This window comes from Ambystoma mexicanum, chromosome 11 (genome assembly GCF_040938575.1).
Source record: "Ambystoma mexicanum isolate Mex_15411 chromosome 11, UKY_AmexF1_1, whole genome shotgun sequence".
Classification (NCBI taxonomy): domain Eukaryota; kingdom Metazoa; phylum Chordata; class Amphibia; order Caudata; family Ambystomatidae; genus Ambystoma; species Ambystoma mexicanum.
In genome coordinates this window covers 934,265,986-934,286,587 of record NC_090934.1, presented here as the reverse complement: position 1 = coordinate 934,286,587, position 20,602 = coordinate 934,265,986, and the positions used below count along the sequence as shown (strand labels likewise).

General features: G+C 45.6%; 1 protein-coding gene across 3 annotated transcripts in view; it reads right to left on the bottom strand.

The window, feature by feature from the left end:
• Positions 1-6,876, bottom strand: part of IRF7 (interferon regulatory factor 7) — a 77,062-nt gene extending 70,186 nt beyond the window's left edge. Inside the window, exon 1 of one of the 3 annotated variants that reach the window (XM_069624048.1) lies at positions 6,467-6,876. The gene's annotated coding sequence lies outside the window, so the exon portion shown is untranslated. Of the gene's footprint in view, positions 1-6,280; positions 6,411-6,466 lie in introns of those variants that run through there. The other 2 variants (XM_069624050.1, XM_069624049.1) reach the window with 2 other exon arrangements.
• Between the last annotated feature and the right edge of the window lie 13,726 nt (positions 6,877-20,602).

Sequence of the window (20,602 nt, the reverse complement as noted above, 5' to 3'; positions counted from 1 at the left end):
GCAGTGGTCACTCACTTCAAAGTTTGCTGACAATTAATCACTCTTAGGTCGTCTTTAACGTTTTATGGAGTGGACATTTGGGGTACGCAATATAAAAGTATTTTAAAAGCCTTTGAAGGTAAATACTTTTTTAAAAAAATTCGCAGACTCCCGATTACTCTCCAAATTGAACATGCACCTGGAATTTAATATGATTAGCGTAGAAACTATTAGACAAAAGAATATGATTTTTTGGCCGCAAGTTGTTTGAAGGTGAAGGAACGCTGCAGGGTAGGATAGCTCTTGAATATTCCATTTTATCCTTCCGCATTAGGAGACCATGGGCCTGATTCATGGAACATTTTCCTATCGGATTGCGCCATTATAAAACACTTCCATGAATCAGGCCCATCTCTCCAGCCAGAAGAAACCGACATTGGCTTCTAATGTGACCACACATTCTATTCAAAACCTTATCTATAATACATAAATGCCTCGCTGACACTGCCCCTAGATACCTCATTAGAAAATTCTCGAAACCACAATCCACCAGGCTGATGTGTTCACTCACACCCATCTCCTTTTAATACCTAAATTCCAGTTACAAAGAGCCGGTGGCACCAGCTTTCCAGTAGTAGCAGGAAAACAATGGAATGCACTACCGCTCGGATTAAGAGACGAACCGCCATTCCGGCTGTTACACAAATGCCTTAGAACCTGGCTCTTCTCCCAAGACCAATAATCTACATCAGCAAGTAGTAGGAATGTTATCTAAGCCGAGAAAAGTAGCCAAGACCTGATCCTAAATGTTATTGTATTTACTGTGTTATTGTTTGCATACCTTGATAAGTTGTCGCTGTCTGTAATCGATGTAGCCTAAATAAATAAGGGTGGTTCCACAGAAGACCTAAACTCAGGTTTACATTGTTGGACACGAGTGGTGGACCTACATCCCTTTGATCTGCCCCATAAAGCCTTCAAGGGGCTGGTGAGAAAATTACTAAACAGTTATGGTATGGAGCAGGTTACTTTCTATCCACTGTGGTTAATAGTGGGATATTTTTGGATTATTATATTGGAAGATACGACCGCCCCAAATACATTGCAGCTTATCCTCACGGTTACATTGTAGGGAGTTATAGTCGTATCAAATTCAACCTAATGGATACCCTTGACATCATAGGTGTACGAAGGGGCTTGAGCAGGTCTTCCAGAGGCTGTAGATTGCGTGGTGATTGTGTGCTTGAGACCATCAAGCATCTTCTGATGTATTGTAATAGCCTGGAAGTTATACGTCACCAATTTATGAAAATATAGTCTTTGGCATCGAGGGACAAAAGAATTGATGACCTATGGGTGGATTTCATGGCTGGAATTGATTGTAATCTAATATTTTATATGGCTAGGTTTTATGACTTTGTAAGCGGTATCTTAAAAGAATTGGATTGTTATTAATAGTTTGTATTTTCTTATAGTCCTTGATTTTATTGATGGATTGATATGTGGTATTATGATGATATTGTGATGCTGATGTTTTAATTGGTATCTGGTCTTTCCATCTAATGCCAATGCATCGAATTTTTCCATCTGTAAACGTTGCATATAATGCATTTTTTGTGGGGGGGTAAAGGGTTCATTTTTGTTTAGGTGCATTATAAAATGATTAAAAAAAAATGGGTTAGTGGGAGCACCCCCCAAAAAAAACCAATAACAAAAAAATGCATTAGATGTAAAGTTTTTAGATGGAAAAAATACGATGGGATGGCATTAGATGCAATGGCATTAGATGGAAAGACCATAAACCTATTTAATTGTATATAAGGTCATTTATAAGGCTATACGTATGCAATAAAAAACACAAAATAATCAGAGAAAGACAGAGAGCAATCACATCCTAGATGCTAGACCTATGCTAAAAAAAACACAAACTACAAAGCTGCAGTGATAGGATAAGCCCGAGAAAACAAACTACCCCCCTTCAATACCATTCATAATGTAGGATATAGTGGCCTTATATCATACACTTCTGCCATTGTGACGGCCACCGGTGCGTGGTTCTGAAATAAAGGGGGATGGGAAAGAGGGTTAGTGGGGGTAATGGGGAGGCACTTGCAAGTCCTGTGCTTCCGGTACGATTACACATGGTTCGTGGCAGTGACTTTAGGGGTATGCTTTATTCTGAAGGGAGAACCCAAGATCTATAAGCTGCCGGTGCTGGGACACCAGGCCAGCTTCTAGCCTAAGCCGAGGCAGCAAGTACAAAAAAACGCTTAAGATGTTGTGGGTCATGTAGTGATCTCTAAGCGGCGGTTCATGTGGGTGTGCTAGCAGGCGCAATGCTGCATTGTGTGTGGGGTCCATGCGTGTAGTACAGAAGTGATAGTAGATCGAAAGATGAATAAGGTATCTAATGGGAGGTGGAAGTATTTAGGGAGGTTCTTGTGTAGCCCATAGGCTAAGCTGAACTGTTAGGGTTCCAGTCTCCCGCCAGGCTGACACATGATGCCCTGCAGGGTAGGTACGGCACCTTCTTGCCGTTCTTAGTTCCCTTTTAGGATGATTATCGAGGTGGTGCTGATGTCCTGCATCAGGTGAGGAATTAGAGGAAACTGACTCGAGACAGATTTCTACAGCATTCTTGATTTAAAACATTTGTGCACCTGTCCAATTGCACACATGGGTGAGAATCCCCCAATTGAGTCGAGTCACAAAGGTTTTCTTGCTTTGTGAGGTAAGTACTCATGTGGGCTTTTTGGGTCCCAGTCCGGTGTTGGCTAGTGCTTTGTAAAGATAAGACTGGTCTAGTTGTTGGACACTAGTGTCCACGAACCCAGAACCCAGATAATGCCTGGCACTCAATTCACATTATTGGGGGCCTGCAGGATTTTTTTTAATCTCTTTAGGTGCTTATCCACTAGCAAAACTGCTATGATTTTAGTCACTCTCTGAAGGCATACAAATCTCTCTTCATAATACCTACCTTGTCCCACAAAGTTCTGATAACTCCTAGAGCCAGCCCTTAATTGCACAGACGACACCGACTCATTGCCAGGCTGCGTGTTGTGGTCTTGTGGCTAAATATGGAGATTGTGGAACCAACCAGACTCAACTGCACAAAGTCGGTGATCCTTGGCACATCGCTTAATTTCCCTGTGCCTCGGTTCCCTTAACTGTCAAAATTGTAAATTCTCAGAGACCGGGTAACTCCAGTACGAAGTGTTGTATTAAAAAGCAGGCTTCACGGTGATAGGTTTCTTCGTGCAGGTTTCTTCGTGCAGGTGCAGTGAGGCAGGTCTTGGATAAATTGTACTTGTTTCAGACAGAACCTGTTTCTCTCCTTTGTAACCTGGCCTATTTCTGGTGCCAGGTGAATTCCTCACTGTAAACAGGAAGCAAACCACTTTTGAGGCCAAACAGCCAAGTCAGATACCCAAACCGCGAGTGAATCAGTCTAGTCTGCAGTAGCCTCGCTGATGAAACAGCTCAGTACTGGAGTGCTGCAGTGGGACGCAAGGACAAACAAACCACCCAATACAGTCCAAAGCCACCTGTTGAGTAAGGTTTTTTGAAAACTAAAAACGCAACAATAAAAAAAATAATAAGCCACCAAGTGGTTGAGGGGGAGCTGTGATGTGGCCCTGGAAGGAGGGATCTCTCTTTAAGTTGTGGAGGGGTTGCCCTAGACTTCGATGAGACTGCCGCACCCACGCCGAGGGCACTAGTTTGTAATTGGCCACTACCCCTGCACAACCTTTTTTCTTGTGTCAACAAGCGACTACTCAAAATGTGAAACTCTTAAATTATAGACATTTAATATATGATCAAATTCCCTTTTCTTATTTTTATTTTTTAGTCATTGTTAAAAAAAATTACACATAAATATCCAAAACGACGGTTTTTGAGATTCAGACATATATATCTAAACAACAGTCACAGTACAGCCTAATACTTTTATAAACTTTAAAGAAGGTGACCCAAAGTCCCACAGACTCTTCATTTAATCAGGCCAAATACCAAATCAGAAACAAGTATCCAGACCAGGGGAGCGTAGTTTGGGTATAACCCTAGTCCGCCTGTCCAAGAAAAAAAAAAGGCCTGTTAAGCCACTGTGCTCTGGTTCTCAAGCCCCCTCTCAGACGGAGAAAAACTGTAAATGCATGAATAAGCTTTAAAACGCTCTGCACAGTGAATACCCAGGGAGAGGGCACCAATGCACCATATTCCAACTCGGAGCGAGCTCCAATAGGTCTTTGTTGTGTGGTGGCACTTCATAAAAAAGATGGCATACCCATTGTACAGGCTAGAGTTTAGTATTTGCCGTCCCCTTAATATCGTAATGGTTTTGCAATGTAGGTGTTAATAGGGTAACTTTAGCCGTTTGTAGGCGAGTAGCGGACAAATAAATAATAGAGACTGGGTAATTGTGTACTATGGCCCTCTAGCGCCTCCAAGTGCTCTAGAACGGAATAACCCATGGTACTTTCAAAATTTCAGCAGAAACAGAGATGGCATGAAGTGCAATGGTATTCAAACTTTTTCATCCCGAGCCCCCTCCCCCCGGAGTAAAAATATAATTTCTCCCTCTCCCCCCCCCCCCCCCCGCCACCACCACCTAGAGGTTGCTCCCTCCAGGGGGCCCGGGCCAAAGGATGTCCAAATGACTTCCCTCGACTCCATATCGAACACATTTTCTATACATTGCATGGAGGTAGCCGCTTAGGCAAAATCACCGTTTCTTTGCGCCTTAGTTTGCATGAAAATTAAAAGCCGGAAAGAGCAAGTGATGAACGTGAAAGCGCCTAGGTCATGACGTAGGGTGTCCAGACGTCCTGGTTTCGACGGGACTGTGCCCCTTTCTCAAGATTCTGTTTACATTGGAAACTGCTGTGATCCCGGTTTTTGGTAGTCGGTCTTTGTGCATTCATGACTGTCAGCTATAATCTTACACAGAAAAAAAGCTGCATTTTACAACTAAGATTGTGTTGTTTTTTTTTTTTTTAACAGAAACCCCCTTCTCCTCCAACCTCTACTGAAGTGTAGTGCCTTGACAGCCACTTTCAAGAGTTATATGTTAGTTGACCTGTCCCGCTTTTTTACTTTTGAAATCTGGTCACCCTATCATGACTGCTAGTTGGCAGCGACGTGCTATTCCACTTCACGCACTCACTGAAGGGGCTACACACATTTATGTTATGTTAAAGGTACTTGTATAGCGCACCGTCACCAACGGAATTGGTCCCCAGGCGCTCTGGTGGATCTGCAAACGAGAAGGTGGGATGGGTTAGTATGGTGAAGAGGGAGTAGGATAGTGAGAGGATTGGTGTCCTGTTGGCATCTCAAACTCGGTAGACACTGGGTGCTGAGCTTTGGTGCGAGTATTGGATCGGTGTCAGTCCGCGTGTGCTGTTGGTGCGGTTTATGTGTTGTTGCGTAGTGGTGAAGTGCGTGCAGCTTGTTGTGCGAGGGATGGTTGTGTGAGTTTTTGGAGTGAGATAAGTATGCAGAGAGTTGAGTTTATATTGGTTAGTGGGTTATATGACATTTTAACATGTTAACATTCACGTTCTGTCTAAGTGTAGCACTTGCTGACCTGCATAATTCCATCTAAGTGTGGCCCTCACCAACCCTCACAATCCCATCTAGATGCGGCGCAGGCCAACGTTCACAACTCTAGCTAAGTGTGGGACACGTTAGTATTCTAGCTTATAAATAATAATATAAAAGCGCTTGGTAATTACTTAATTGCATCTAAGTATGGCACATACTAACATCGACAATTCCATCTAAGTGTGTCAATGGCTAGCCTTCATACTTCCGTCTAAGTGTAGCGCCTGATAACATTTACAATATTATCCAAGTGTGGCACTTGCTAACGTTCGCCGTTATGCAAAAAAAAACAATAAAGGCCAGGATACATAGGGTGGGGAGCTCGGTTACAGCGATCTGCAGGTCTCTGCAACTACATATGAAACCAGCAACTGAAAAGAGACTTGCTGCAAATCCCAAAGAAATTGACACAAATGTACTAAAAAGTTCATGTAAGCACCGAAAAGCAAAACAATGCAAACGTAACGCTTCACAGCACAACTGGCTTGGATTACATTTGACAACAGTGGGTTAAAATAAAATGCTATAAAGACATTCATACCAAAAGGTTTATGCGAGTTTGTTTTCCGTGAGATTGGCCGTCATAGCTGCACAGCACTATCAACAAACCCCCCACATTTCAGATCATGCGGTGCAAGGGAACGCATTACGTGCTCCCTATGAGTTTTCAGTTTGAATGCAGGAGAGGTCTCACCTGACTGTCACCGCCTCCCTCGGCGTGCAGCAGGTCGCGTGCAGATTTCTCGCTTCTAGGCGTTTGAACCACTATTGCAGCAGCGAGGAAACGCATCTCCAAAACACCACTGCCTGCAACCGCATCATACATATTTCACAATCTATGCATGCATGCAAACACATACACGTGCACGCTTAAATTTACCTTGTGCTTCTGCGGGCAGGGCTGGTCCTGTTGCCAGGAGAGAGAGAAAAATGTCATCCCAGAACAGAGCTAGTGCAAGCTTTTTATAAGAGAGCGTACCCACTGTTTGGGTTACATCACCCATTGACATGCGCTTAGCCAATCATCTTCCAACACACTTCAGAGGAGGAGGTGTGCAAGACCAAAACAAAGCGTGGGGGCGTGGCTTACGCAACGCAATTTTATTAATCTCAGAACGAGGAATGTCTGCTTTACCTCGCTGGCCTGGGCTTCGAACCTGTGAGGTGACGTAGATATATTTCTCACCGAAGCACTACCCCCTGGGCTGTTTTACTGAAAATCGAAAAAGCGACATGCAAGCCATATACAGTTCTCTGGAACAGGCACGTTAACTCTAGAGCTATCTTCTTAACTGGGACATCCTGTATTGACATCGGCGCCCGCGTCGCACAGACCATGTACGGCACTTCCTTTCACGGAAATCACGTGACCCGCCAGCCCAGCCGTAACTTTCGATTCAGGCTGTGTTGTGCCTTGTGCCAACTGGGAGGGAGAAGCTGGCCTAGTATGTTTTTTTTTTCTTTTGAGATTGCTCAGCAAAATAGGCTGCTCGCGCGTGCAGGAACTCAAATCAAACTCTATTGGTAATTGTTAAAAAGAAGAAAACAAAAAATCTCTCTAGAAATAGGAACAACGCCAAAGGTTGGGAGGCAATTACAGGTCGTGAGACTCTTATCAAGTATATGGCTGTTGTTCTACTTGCTGAAAATCCCCTTTGTGCTCAGCGTTTCACTGTTGGCGCATTTTCAATGGGGCATTTCTCAACCTGGCTTTTGGGGCGTTAAGTATCGCCTGTGACCTGCCGCACCTTCCTGTCCTTATCCGCGTGTTGCTAGAAGCCGCCAAACGGCCCCATGTTGCTAATTGCGACAAACACTGGCAGCTTAATGTGTCCCACATGTGGCACGGACTCATTGTCCCTGCCTCCCATCATGTCGCCTGTCTTGACCAGCTGCAGTATACAGAGACGTTTTTATGGGAGGGCAAAAGGGGCACTTGCCCAGGGCCCGCACCTTGGAGGGGGCCCCACAAGGCTAGCTGATATGAAGAAGTAAGATTCCATTGTTCACCAGTCTTAAATGGCACACGTCAAAATATTTTATGGGGTGCTGCTGAGGTGCTAAACCCATTGCCTTTCTGTTTTGGCAAGTGCATTCTGCCTTGACCAATTCATCATGTATTGCTTTCTGTGTTCACTGTGGTATACATAGGTTGTGTGTTCCTTATGGCACAACTCTGTAGTATTCTCCCCTTCCTGTGGGAATTATGTTGATCATGTGCAATAGGCAATGGTGAAATGCATATTACTAAATTGAGTGCCACAATAGTTCAGAAGTTAGCTCAGTGTGTTAAGCACCCATTGCAGAGATATGCGTTCATACGCTAAATTAGAATATCACATTCCAGCAAGGCTGGCTGAGCCCTTCCTATGTTTGAAGTTTATAAACCTGCCTGCAAATGTACTTGGCTTTGCAGAACAATATCTGCTATTATCAGCAATGTACCTGTACCAGATTGGGGTTGCTATAAAAACTAACATATCATCCGTATGGTGAAGGTCTAGAAATTGATTTGTTCAGATGGGGTGTTGTAAAACCTAGGCAATCGCCTCAACTGTCAGTCCAAGAAGTGAATAAGTATCTATATTCAAGGCTATGGAACAATCCCTCCACAAATACCTCCGCTCTCGAGCTCTTCGCTCCTCTACCTCCAACTCACTCAGGGTCAGTCATTTTTTTAAGAAAGGAGCTGGGGGTAGATCTCTGTCTTCGGCTGGGGCCTCCCTCTGGAACAGCCTCCCTGCCACTCTAAAACTTGAGGAGAACCATCTCCCGTTCCGGAAGCACCTCCAGACCTTCCTCTTTTCTTCTGCCTTCGCTCCCACTCTCCCCTGCTGATCTATTCTCTCTTGGCACCGTGCACCTGGCCACCCTCTGTCTTTTGGGCCCAGGTACCTGCTCATCCTGCCACCCTCCCGCACTGCCTCTGGGCCACCCCTTGCACTGGGGTCTGTATCTGTACCCATACAGTCCCCCCCTTTTCTTCCTGCACTTATCGGACCTACCCTGTCTGCTGCCTTAAACCTAGCACTTGCAAATTGCTGGCTGCATTACCACAGTTTGTTGCCTTTATTATTTATTTATTGTTATTTGTTTCTCCTCTGCTTCGCACTTTCAACCTCTCCCCCCTTCCATGCACTTTTCCCCTCCCCCATCTCCCATGCACTTGCGTGTTCTCAATGTCACTGGGCCTAGTAAGATCGCTGTTTTGTTCTCACCTGTTCCCCTCTCTTGCCTTGTCGCGCTCTGAAACACTTGTGTACGAGCGCGATAGAAATAAAATATCAATCAATCAATCATGTTTGTATCCTGGATTTGCCAGCAGACGATACAGTGATCCTGGTCAAATCATCTAATATAAGTTACATTATTGTGCTCTCTTCTGTGAGGTTTGCCTTCTTGCATCCTGCTAGTATCGTTTAGCCCATTACTTGATTTTTCTTCTTATGTAGGCCATTTCGGTGGAAGGGTTGATAGACAGAAGAGAGCAGTCCATATGTTGCAGGCCTCGGGCAAGCATATTTTAAGGTCTGCTTGTTTGACACAGAAAACGGTTTGCTTTTTGGTAAAAGTCAAAGGTTGTTATGCACGTTTATAAATGAAAATGTCACAAGCCATTGTTTGGAAGTATTTACAGCTTTAAAATACAAAAGACAACCCCAGATTAAATGTGTTACACCACACGGATTGCTATGCTTGTTCTTATATACTTCCCTTGATGATGGAGAGAATGAAGCTAGAATCATTCCTATTTTGCATAAGACCCTTCTATAATATTTTGTTTAAAAATGGTCATGTTTGGTAATGTGATTTGTGTACTTTCCAAGTCTGTTTTAAAAAAAAAAATGAGATTGTTTTAGTTGATGGTAAGAACTGGAAAAGAAAGTGTTCAAATGCAGAAATTGCAGCGTTGACACAAATCCCAGCTTTGCCCCTTCACCCCTTAACCAATGTGTGATCCTGGGCATCTCATTTAATCTTGTATTGCCTAACCTATCAATATTGCCAGTCTCTAAACCTTTCAAAATTGTCAGCCCTTCCGAGTGATTTCCTTCTCATGGTATGATATTCATAAAAGCCTTAGTCATGGTTTCACTCTGTTAATAGTGAGCATATTTATATCACACACCACAGGCATTTGTTCCTTTGATATCTAAAAGCAACACTATTGAAAACCATATCCCACTTCTAATCTCAGTCTGTCTGGATAAAGACACCTTCCTGGTAGCTTCTAATCTGCCTCCACTATCCATGCTACGGTATGTGTAGCATTCTCCTTCCTTCCGATTGGTGGTCTCAATTCATGCACGAGCACTTTTGCATTCTGTGGGGCAGCTAGTGTGAGTTCTCTGTCTATTATGGGTTACATGTACCTTTTACATACGGTCCTGCATTAATATTACATCTACCTTCCTGGATGTTATTGATAAAAAGTATCTTGTATGTACTTGAACAGTAACCCCTTTGTAGACTGCTAATATTGGTCTTCAAATGCTACTTGTTTATCTTTCTGATTAGAGCAAGAATGAAGAGGGCAAGGGGACTTAAAGGGAGTAAACATGCTTATTATGCGGCAAGACAGCATATCAACCTATAGGATGTGAGAGCAACGGGTGGGGGGCGCAAACAGTATTTTTGATCCTTTAATTCCTTTTGTTTAGTGGAAGGGGGCCCCAAAGATGTCCATGCCCAGGGCCCCAAAAGTGCTTAAGATGGCCCTGGCAGTATACCCCCCTGTCCTACTGCAAACATCGCCCCACATTACGAGTTTCCGGAATTCGTTGATCACTACCACAGGTGGTAACGGATGTATCGCCTCAGCGCTTGAAGTACATCCTCTGGATTGCAAGTTGTGGTTGTTCTCCATCATGGAGTTGGGGTTTGGAGGAAATATCCGCGGGGGGAAATTCCTCTGTTACACTGGTGTAAATTCCTCCAACCCTGGAACTTGGCGGAGCAGCAAAAGTGGCGGTAATTAAGTTACCAACTTTTCTTTACCACTATACGGCCAAACTGGGAATAATGGCCACGGTCCCAATCATGGAGCGTTTCCTTGCCTCCCCAGCACTGCTTCTCTGTGCCCTGCACCAGTCCGGTGCTGTGTTCTGATTTTAGGGCACGTTCCTGGTGATCCCACGATTCATGCAGTGAGTTCCCGTATTCTCTTTGCCATGTGCAAGGTCATGACTCCTGAGCATGACATGGCGGTCAAGGCCAATTGGAACATAGCGCACACTTCATACCTCCTGTGCAGGGGAGCAGAGCTGGCCTTAGGGGGGGGGGGCGAGCCGGGCGACCGCCCGGGGCGCCACGCCCCCCAGGGCGCCTTAGCCCCGGCCACGCCAGTTCTGGGGAGTCTTTCAAGGGTTCTCCCGAGCTGGCATTGTGGGATAAGGCGCAGCAGAGGGCCTTTTACTGTAAAAGGTGCCCGCAGCGGTGGGTGCATTTAAATGCGCCCCTCCGCCATTGACACTTTTTTCACAAGAAAAGACGCCATTAGCCCCCCATCACGCCAGCTCCGGGGAGTCTTTCAAGCGCTCCCCCGAGCTGGCGCGGCAGAAGGCGTGGCAGACACCTCATTTTCATTGAATGAACCCACGGCGGCGGGCTCATTCAATGACAATGGGATGCTAACGGCACCTATTTAACCTCCTCGCCTGAGCGAGGAGGTTAAAAAAAAAAGTTGCCCATCCTGGCCCTGCCCCCTTCCGCCCCACCCCCTGTTAATCAGGGGGGGCGCAGTGGGCCGGGTGGGGCGCCAGTTCGCCAGGGCGCTGCTGCCCTTAAGTCCGGCCCTGCAGGGGAGCCAGCTTCAGTAGCGGAGCAACGTTTGGTGCCAGGGGGACAGCTAATAGGGCACCCACGGAATGTTTGAGGGTGCACTGTGCACCGGGTGCCCCCTCCCCCCTAGCTCACTCCCTGGCTCCGCCACTGGCCAGCTTCCATATTTTGGGGGACTGCGAACTGTGATGCAGTGGGTTCCATGTGTTAAAATCGGGGCAAAAATGGCCGTTTACACAAAAAATCGCGGCAAAAAGGCTGTGGTTTTGCCCTGCAATACATGTAAAGGATGCGAGGGACACACCCGCAATCCCCAGACCCATTATACCATTTAAAGGGAGCGGGGGACACCCCCGCAACCACTACTCCCCTTAAATGGTATAATGGGGTACACCTTTACATTTTTGCCGCGATTGTATTACTGCATACTGATGCAGTGAGTGTCCTGAGAAAGTACCAGAGTTGTCTCTCCCAGTTAGAACATGTGGACGGAGGGTTCAGAGAACCTCAGGTTCTGCAAAACTCAGACCATTTCACCTGTACCACCTTCCTTGTCACCCAGTGAAGAGTGAAGACACCCCAAGACCCACTCAGGACCCAGCCATATACAGTCAGATCATAGGGGTGCCGTCATCCTTGCACCGCCCTCTCTGCAGAGAAACTCCCAGTGCACTGACAATTTCAACAGGACCACCTTCCCTGTTACCCAGGGGAGAGTGAAGACACCCCAAGACCCAGTCAGGACCCAGCATTATACAGTCAGATCATGGGGGCGCCGTCATCCTTGCACCGCCCTCTCTGCAGAGAAACTCCCAGTGCACTGACCATTTCCACAGGACCACCTTCCCTGTTACCCGGGGACGCAGGGGTGTTGCTAGGTCTGGAAAAGATCCGGGGCTATGCAAATGTCTGGACTGTCAGCGACTCAGGGCTAGCTAGCCTGAGCTTCTATCCAGAGCTACAACTAAAAGAACCGGGAATTAAGACCTCCAAATCCCTCCTAGCAACGCCTTTGTCGGGACGAGTGAAGACACTCCAAGACCCAATGAAAACCCACCCATAGCCAGTCAGATAATAGGAGAGCCACCACCATTGCAAAACCCTCTCTCTGCAGAAAAATGCTCTGCGCACTGACCATTTGAACAGGACCACCTTTCCTGTTACCTGGGGATGAGTGAAGACCCCCAAGACCCATTCAGGACCCCCCATAGTCAGATAATAGGAGAGACACCAACCTTGCAACACCGTCTCTCTGCAGAGAAACGCTCTGCGCACTGACCATGTCAGCAGGACCACTTTTCCTGTTACCCGGGGATCCAGGTCTGGAAAAGATCCAGGGCAACGCTAATGTCTGGCCTTACGGGACTCAGGGGCTAGCCAGCCTTTTAGTTGTAGCCCCTCAACTTCTATCCGGGGCTACAACCAAAAGACTCAGGGCTATAGCACCCCCAAGCCCTACTAGTAATGCCTCTGTGGGACGAGTGAAAAAACCCCAAGACCAGTCAGGACCCACCCATACCCAGTCAGATCATAGGAGAACCACCAACCTTGCAACAACCTCTCTCTCCATCTCTGCAGGGAAACTCCCTTTGCACTTCAATGGGGCCACCATCCTTATTCCCCATGGACAAGATACTGCTGGAGCCAGTCAGTCCTCTGGGGAGCCACTTACCTGCAGCCCTTCAATCAGTAACATCTCTTCCTTACTCAACTGGGACATCTAACAACGTAAACACCCCCACACCCTCCACCACCACCTTTAGCAGCATGGCTTGCAAAGTGGAGCATTTACACTGATTGCCAAAAAAACTGGGAAACACAAAACATGAAATTCACACGGAAAAAGATAACAAACAGGCCCAGGACATCCAATATCCCTGCCACATCGACCCCTCTTACCCGGAAACAGTGGTGCAGACTATGTTGGGGTTGTACGTTTTCAAACCTCCCCCCCAAAACAATTCTAGAGGGGTTGAACTCCCACCAGTGGCAGGCAACCTCATTAGAATTAATATCAAGCAATGGTAATGCCAACAGTTTGAGCTTTTGTGTAGGCTTGGGAAAGGCACTTGCCAGGCACAGCCGTAGTGTTAATAATTGGCCATTAGTGGCAGCAGGTGCGAAATGGTGTGAGTACCTGGGCATCTAACAACAGTGCCTGACAAATGACTAATACTTATACACAAGCCGAAACTGCTGCCTTTGCCAATGCTTGTTTTTAACAGCACTTCAGTGAAGGGCACCACGAGTGCTTATAGAGTGGCTGAAGACAAACCTGGTTAAGACATTTTTATTACACAAGCAGCAGGTTTACAACTACAATTAAGTCATTAACTCTCAGAAGACTTCTTTGAGAAAACACTGGCAGGCACTTCAAGTGCAAAGTTTGATGGCAAGGCTTGATTAAAGTGAGCTGAAAGAGTTCCCATGAGGAGGTGTTTTGGGCAGGGGGAGGGAGAAACAGGAACTGGTTTGGAATAGCCATAGGGATTAGCATAGCCATGAGCAGTCAATGGGTGGGCAAATAACCAAAAAACTCCTACAAACTGTTTGTCCATCCTCATATGCAATTCGTCCCTATCTGTACTCTAATGCAACAGTTTCGGCTTCCAGGTGAGTCGAGCGATACCTAATAACCCAAACTAAAAAGGCACAACAGGGGTTGCACTCACGTTTATGTGTACACAGCAGTCTGAAGATTAGTTGAGCAGTCGGTGGACAAAGCAGTCAATTGCTCAGTTGTCTGGAGTGGGAGGTGACCATTTACACCTCAGTTTCATATTTACACCTTCTTGGCCCACTATTGTTTTCTCATAGCACCATTCATATGTGTATAAAATGTTCTTGCATCCTCTCGAAAAACATATGTTGAGTACAAAACAAAGCCAATTCCTGAAACTGGCAACCACCAACTTATTTCTATATGATTGAAAAAAACTTTAGTTAAGGTGATCAGATCTGATGCAAAAAAAACACTTGAAATCGAGTGGATGCGGGACGTGATGATCATCTTAACTCGGCGTCCTCCAATTGATGACTCCTAGGGTCTAATGATGTGTTATCTATATAGCGCTTACGCCTAAGAGCTTTACATAGCGCACATACTCATACAATATCACCCTACCCGAGTTGTTACTCCTTTATCAACCTCGGAAGGATGAGAGGCTGAGTGGGCCTTACCAGGATGGAAACCTGCGACATACAGCTCACACACGGATTGCAGAAGTTAGTGCTCAGCCCACTGAGCTATCTTGCTGGCCTCCAATTTTATTTGTCATTGTGAATTCCATCTGTTATGTATGTGCTCATGGGCTTTGCAACAAGGGGGATGCCGAGTTAAGATGATCATCACTTTCCACATCTGCTGAATTTCCAGGGTTTTGTTGCGTTCAATCTGACCACCTTAATTGTCTCTTAACTAAAGATTTTTCAATACATTTCAAGCGTTATGTTATACCATAGTTTATTTAAGGGCGCTTTTACCTACCTCAAGTATTTCCTCACTTATTAGGACGAAAGAGGCTAAGACATGTCAGCGGTTGCTTGTGTTCCAGTTCAGAGGGGACATGACCTAGAAGCTCGGACTGGACTGTTTCCAGTGGTGGCAGGACCAAGGTCAGTTTGCAAATTGCTAGTCCCCTTCTGCAAAGGCACAGACCAGTCCAAATAATTTCGAAACAGAAGGTTTCCAAGAGTAATTCCATTGGCTATGATTCATGTAAAACTTTCAATCCATCACTTTTTAATTTTTGGAGAAAGTGGGGGGTCATTCAAAAAACAGTTAATAAACAGTGTGTCACAAACATGTAAGTGCCTGTGTTGCTACTTCCTAGTCACACCCTGTGATGTCATACGCCATGATATCACCTGGGTCAAAGGTTGTTCAAAAAAACTCAGCCCCTCCGGTGAAATGAAAAGTGTGCACCCCTGCCCAGAAACAGTACAGAAAACCAGGGATGGGGTTAGCGAACGAACGAACGAACGAACGAACGAACGAACGAACGAACGAACAAAGCACATGGTTCAAATACAAAATGGCCCCCAGTCCTTTTAAATACTTCCTCCCACAGCCTGGAATTAAAACAGCTCATAGTCCTTAAGATCCATTAAGGAGTGAAGGCAAGTACTGGTGGAGCTGGAGAAGGAGGAGCAGAATTAGTTGGATAGCAGAAGGGCCTGAGGGTGCTGAGGAGCCAGAGAGAGCTGAAGGGCCCGAGAGAGCTGAAAGAAGGAAGAGACCAGAAATATCCTTGGACACGCTGGAGCTACAGGAACTTGAGAGACCTGGGAAACTCGAGCAAAAGCTGAGTGGAAGAAATCGGCCTAGGTAGAGGAACCTGGACAGAGGGTGAGACTGGCAAGTGACCTGGGCGCTATAACACTGGCTGCTAAGTGGACAGGACACTAAATACCTTTAAAGTGAGTCTAAATGATATACCAGAGAAGTGAGCTGGGCACTATATCCCGGGGGGGAGCTGAAGGAAGTGAGCTGGGTGCCATATCCCTGGAAGGATTAGCGAGCTGGGAGCTATACCCCTGAGATTATGTCTGGGAGCACAAGATGCATGCTGGCCACTGGGTCAATGAAACAGTGATTTGGGCCAGGATGTGCTGCTTGTTTTGATTCTTATGAGGGAAGAATGTCCTTTTTACTTGTAGAGAAACCCAGAGAACCTATATGCATTGCTCACTAGCCCATCCTCACAAGTCTTTAAAAAGTGCTTCTGTGTCACTTGTTTCCTTGAATCTCCCACAAGGGACAACATGAGAGGGAGTCTTGAATGATCATCCAAGGCACCTTTCAAGTGTTTAATACATCAGCTTATTTGCATTATTATTTACTACAATATACAAAAATACCTTCATATTTCCAGGTTCCGTCTAATATATCCAGCTAAACGTGGCAGGAAAACCTTCATACACCCATGTTCTTTTTTACGTTCCAATAATTAGCCATCAATTTCCTGGGACAGCTTGCCCAGTTTCAGCCTTGCTAGCCAATGAGCCCCTATATGCCAGGAACATATCATAAACTGAGGTTTAGACTGGCATGCCCATGCTTAGCCCCATCACCCAAGCTGAATCAGTATATGCCCAGGTTGTCCCCGCATGTCTGCAGTGCTATTCCAGGCCTGCAATTATAAAACATGAAGACCCTCCTTTCTTCCACGCAATGTGAGGATATTGTGAGGGGTCAGCAATGCGAGCCCGACAACTATTTGCTGATTGTTTAAAACATGCCATTTTATTAAGGTATACATTATATCAAAATGCCTCACTATCCCTACTCTGATGAGGATTTCCCTACCTAACAAAATTAAAGGGAAATACTCAAACACAGGATGTCTGGCCCTCACACTAAGCATCAAATACAAAAGAAAATATATGGCAATTCAATTAACCTCAACAATGATATTCACTGTTTCTTAGTAACCTTTTAGCAACCCGGGTGAACTCCCTTCACCCGGATTCATGGTTTGTTTATTTTGTATAGCGCTCCTGACCGAGGGGTATATGGGCGCTTAAACATCAAGTTACAGGCAAAGGTGAGGAACATTTGTACATTTGTGCAGCATATGTATAGTTACAAGAAAGCAGTTAGTGCAGAGATAGTAACAAGCAGACATAGTAAAGGATACATTCATAAATTAGGCATACATACATAGTTGGTTATTTATTGAGTAACCAAGTGATGACCTTAGATCTGAAAGGTTGGAGGGTGGGGGTGGATTTGATATCCAGTGGAATAGTGTTCCACAGTTGTGAGGCTAGAACTGGGAAGCTGGATCCACCGGCTCTTTTAAGGGAATATTTGGGCACCGTCAGTTGTAGTGTATTGGAGGAGCTGGTGGTTCTAGTATTCGGTCTTAAGGTGAATTTATTGGTTAAATAGGGCGGGGCTAGGTGGTTGAGAGCTTTGTAAGTGAGGCAGATGGTTTTTAGGTCTATTTTTCGTTGGATGGAGAGCCATTTGCATGAAATTCTTGTAGCCGAGATATGTTCTCTTCTAGGAATATTGATGGCGGCACGGAGTGCATTGTTTTGTAGAACTTACAATTTATTGATTACCGTTTTGTTGGCACCTACATAAAGGCTGTTACAGTAATCCAGTTTGGATTGTATGAGTGCTCTGGCTAAAGTGAGGCAGTTGTTGGGGGAGATCAAGGGTCTGCAGGCCCCAATTAGTTTACCAGTGTAAGCAGTGACTGAGGCGGTCATATTCATTTGTTTGGCGAGGCTGGTATTCGTGTCTAGATAGAAACCAAGAGTTTTTACACTCTTAGCGATGGGAATGGTGTTACCGTCAATGGTGAAGCTGGTGTAACTAGGGCTGAGATTCCGGATGGTATTAGGTGTGGCCATCCATGCCTGAATGATGGAGAAGACTTCATTGATCCGGTTGGCGTCTGAGTTGTAATTGCCGGATAAAGTGAGGAGTATCTGGGTGTCATCTGCGTAGTTAGTGTAGGTGACACCCAGATGGTCCAGCTTGTCAAATAGGGGCTTTGTAAATATATTATACAAAGTGGGTGAGACACAAGATCCTTGTGGGACACCGCAAGTAATGGGAATAGGGTCAGCCGCTGCTAGGGGTGAGAAGACCCGCATGGTCCTGTTGTCAAGGAAGGATTGGATCCATGTGACCGCAGAGTGGGAGAAGTGTGCTGCCGATGACAAGTGGTTGCACAAGATTTTGTGGTCAACCAGGTCGAAGGCAGCGGAGAGGTCAAGGAGAAGAAGGATGGCAGCCCTACCTTTTATCTTTGAGTTCGTCTATCTGGCTCTTGAGATCAACAAGGGCCGTTTCCGTCCCGTGTTGAGGACGAAAGCCATATTGGTGAGTTCGTAGTAATTGGTTTGTCTCAAGGTAATCCTAAATTTGTAAATAGGCCACTCTGTCAAGAATGTTTAGTAAGAATGGGACAGTGGTAATGGGTCTATAATTCGTGGGTATATCTGGGTCGAGAGTTTTTTTTTTTTTAACAGTGGTAGGACCCAAGATTGTTTCTGATTACTTGGGACCGTGTTATTGGAGAATTACAGGTTTATTAATTTGGTAATGAAGGAGGAAAGATCCCTGGCTGCATCTTTTATGATCTGTGCGGGGCAACTGTCCCCCTTGCAGTTCGAGGGTTTCAAGGATGCTATAATTTTTTGTACTTCAGGTATGGTTACCTTTTTGAAAGTGAAGCCTGAGCTAGTGGCGATGGGTGAAGGACGGGTGGATCTGGAGGTAGGACCATGAGTGAGTTGTCGTTTGTTTTCAATTTTAGTTTGGAGCCCTGAAATTTTGTTAGCAAGGGCATTCTGGATCCCTGTGCACCATGGTTTATCCTTTGTGCAGGTATCTGCGGGAGGAATGGGGTTTTCTAATTCCTTTAGGATGTTAAAGAGCTCTTTTGTGCTAGAGCCTGCCTGAGAGATCCTGGAATTAAGAGATTCTTTCTTAGCGCGTGTAATTTCATTTTTGTAGAGGGTGGAGATATTGGTGAGATTAGTTCTGTTGTCTACTGAAGGCACTGATTTCCATAGTGATTCAAGTTTACTTTTTTGTTGTCGAAGAAGTTTGAGCTCCGGGGTGTACCACGTATTCTGGTGCGCTTTTGGTTTCCCTTTGCGCATTTTTTAGTGGGGCAATGATGTCAATAGCTTTAGCCATGGAATCATTATAGGCGTTGACCAGCAGGTTTAAGTCAGTTGTAGCTGGTAGAGCGTTCAGAATAGGGGTCACTAGGGGTACTAAGGCTTCCGCTGTGGTGATGTTCTTTTTCCTAGTTTCGATGATATCTTTTGATCAGACATGGTGCATGAATGTTTTCACAGGGTTCCCAGGATCTAGCCGTAGGGACTCTGGTATCCTTCTCTGCAGTTCCCAGGTGTGACCAGCGGGGAAGTTCTGCCTGGAATACAGGTGGGCAATATTCAAGACTGGGCAACTGGGGTAAGCAACCCCCCCGTATGCCCGCAGCCCCTCTGGATCTCTCCTCACCTTGTTGTTAATTCAAGTGTGCTCTCTGTCCTGCCTTCTTGGCAGGGGCACATTGTCCTTTGTGGGCGAATGCGATCTAGTTACTTCACTGATGCCGGCCCGTTTTGAGTCTTTCAGGTAGGTCTTATTGCTGTTGTATATTGTTATTCTTGCATGCCTTTCTTGGTTTAAATAATGTCTTTTTCTCTTCCTTAGGTGCGCGGAAGTCCAATATGATGCATTGGCTGAATTGGGTCTCACCGGTAAATGATGGCGTATTAAGAGCGCCTTAATGCGGTAAGTAGGCGATATGCGCAGCGCTATGATGCCTTGCCTTTGCTAACCCGTTGTCTTTTCTTTCCCATAGATTGCAGTGCTCACCTGGTGTATGAAATTCCGAGGCGATGCTGGTCGAGGGGCAACTTGCGAGGTAAGCTTTTCGGCACAATTTGTTATGTTGTAAAAGTGTCTAATGTCTTGTTTCTTCCTTTTCTGAAGATCCGCCTGTCCGGGAGACGCGCTGATCCTAGGATGCTGTTCGCAGGAGCTGTGGGCAGCTAACAATGAAATTACAGGTAGGCTTCTGCTGTTAACGATGCCCTTTTGTCCCTTTACAGATGCTGTTCTACCGAGGTTCGCGGGTACAGCTGAACACGATACGTGTCACGTTGCAGGATTGCAAAGTAACGCGAAGCGTGTTATTCAAGTCGGTGTGGTTTAAATAGCTTCAAGAAAGTAGTCCAGGTAAAGTAGTTCCTAGGCTACCACACCCAAAACACTATACCGCATTGCTTGTTTCCAAGGAACCAAGCTATGTGGATGCCTCCATGTTGGCTGGCACTTGAAATAAAGTAGTTCCCTAAACACAAGTCTTTATTAAGTATGATTTTTTTTTTTTTTTTTTTTTTTTTTTACAAAGGTAGCGGGCGCCCCTCTCTCGCAAGAACAGACATGATAACCTGTTCAGTGGTTATTAACCACTTGAGAGTTCGCAGCCACTGCTTTTACTCACTGTGCCTTTCACAGATGGGAAATATCCATTTGCATATCAGTCTTTGTCCTGCCCAGGGGCAGTCCAGCACCGAAATACAATGGCAATTCCAATCTGAACGAGAGTACCACCAGCAACCCCATACACGTGTTTCACCCTTGTTGGGGATCATCAGTGAGGTGAAGCTGATGCCTCTCTAAGCACAGTGGCCCTCATTACGACCCTGGCGGATTTTTTCCGCCATCGACGGACTTTTCGGCCATGGCGTAAAGTCC